The following is a 2,258-nucleotide window of genomic DNA, read 5'->3' on the forward strand; positions in this document are numbered from 1 at the left end:
ATGGTATATACCTGCATATAATGGATATCTATTTGCAGTCAGAAATCAATTTAGACTATATTAAACGTTTTACACAGAGAAACGGATTTCTAAGTATTCAAAGGGTTCTAAAACATTTTGATTTGGACAAGAGAAACTTTGAATCTCACCTTGCTATCTTCAAATAAAATTTGGTATTCACTTTTTGCTGTAAACTAGCATCGATACCTTGGTTCAAGGAAGAGAGTCACAATCACAACATCATGAAAAAGAAACAAAACGTGTTAAGGTTTATTAATAATGAGGTTGACATATAAGGCATACCAAAGCGAGATTCGTGATTCCATGACAGCAATACTTTTGATTTCAACACAATTTGTGCAACTGCAAGTTTTAAAAAAATATCAATATGCAAATTGGAAACCAAAGGCAATGATGTCTGTATGTCAAACTCTTAATTGATAAACGTACTGTGTTTTGCGTTCTTTTTTTAATGATGTTCTGATTGGGGGTCACGTCACATGACCGACACCAAGGAGTCTAAAGCCCACGAGTCATACAGCTCACAAGTCTTACAGCCCATGAGTTATACGGCTGAAGAGTCCTACAGCCCATGAGTTCAACACTATTAAAAGCTAACATTTAACCTAAACATTAAGCCCCGTGATGTATTTGTGGAAATCGTGGGCTTTCTTTACCAAATGTCGAACTCGTGAGCTGTACGACTCGTGGGTGTCGGTCTGGCGGGATGACCCCCTTTCATTAATGCACGAGAATCTTCACAATTCGGTAACTTTTTTTTCTTTCGGTCTGTCTTCATTTCTTTTGTTCTTTCTTTCGCTCTTTAATGCTTTCATACTTTCTATAGGACTACGAAATTCGTTTTTCCTTCTCTTTCGTCTGAACTTGGTATGGAGTAAATTCTTTTGATCTATTTCATCATTTCTTTTCCACATCCGCACACAACAACCATGTTCAATGATGCAAAATGCATAATTAATACTTTTGTCCATTTCTCTTGCTAAGTCTTAGCGATTTTTGTTGTCTTTCTCTCTTTTATTGAATAATGTATTGTTCGTTTAAAATAGAATAAAAACCCGTCAAACTCTTAACCTTTTCTAAATGTAACATTAAACAAAAGGTTGGAAGGGTTGACAACATTTAGATATTGATTCACCATTTCGTTTTTGTGTGTATTTTTGGTTTTGTTGGTTTTGATGTTGTCTTTTTTATTTCAAGCCGTACTAGGTAGAATGTGTACATTTTATAGGTCCACACATGTATCAAGTAAGTGACGTCGGATGTTTATTTTGCAGTTGTCTAATTGCAATATTTTACGAGCTCACAAAACAAATGATTCCTGTTTTGCCATAGTGTCATTCTATCAAGCTTCTTTAATGACAAATACACGTAGACTGCGATTACGTCTTCACGTGTGGGTATCAATCGATCGTGAAAAAAACAACAAACAATACTAACCTTTACTGATTAATGGTACATGATGTTTTATACAAGTATACATGATATCAAACCAGTGCAAACAGACAATGCATAAAAAATTGTCTCAAGTACGTATTGTTCTTCTTGAACAGACATAACCATTTGTAGCAGGTTGCATTGTACTTTAATACGCGATAATACACACAAAACTTTGCATTAAAATATCATACGATACCAAAAAAAAAGAGGAAAAAAATCAAAATAGCTAAACCACGACTTAGCGTGGGTATAGACTAGCATAATATTTCCATTTCTGTGTCCTCGTGTTATGTACACTTGGTAGTGGCAATCTTCTTGGCCAATCTTTGAAAATATTAGGATGCAGGAACGTCCTCTTAAATGTGTTATACATTGCATCAATCAATAGTGTGTTATATCATGTAAACATCATTGTTGGAAATGAAATGACATAAAATGAAATACATTTAACAAAATCTTGCACTGACCAACCTCTGCGTAAAATGATTACCAGACTGACATACAATGTAATACAATGCAAACATAGAAATCCAAAACTAGTAGGATCGTAAATCTCTTTCTCTCTCTCTCTCTCTCTGCATGTACGTTATAAAATCTAGTGTAATTACAACTACGTAAAAGATTATAACACATACCGGAGTATCATCACAGTCATCTTCGTATATGCATCATAATATGATCAGAAGAGTGCTGACATATATTTTGTCAATGCAACAATGACGCCAAATCAAAAGCCATAATGCCAGGACGTTCTAGCTCCTACGTATTGTCTCCTGTAGTCGGGTTCAAAAATATTTACG

This window comes from Diadema antillarum, unplaced genomic scaffold (genome assembly GCF_040938485.1).
Source record: "Diadema antillarum isolate AM-2024a unplaced genomic scaffold, OU_Dant_1.0 seq00001327_RagTag, whole genome shotgun sequence".
Taxonomy (NCBI): Eukaryota; Metazoa; Echinodermata; class Echinoidea; order Diadematoida; family Diadematidae; genus Diadema; species Diadema antillarum.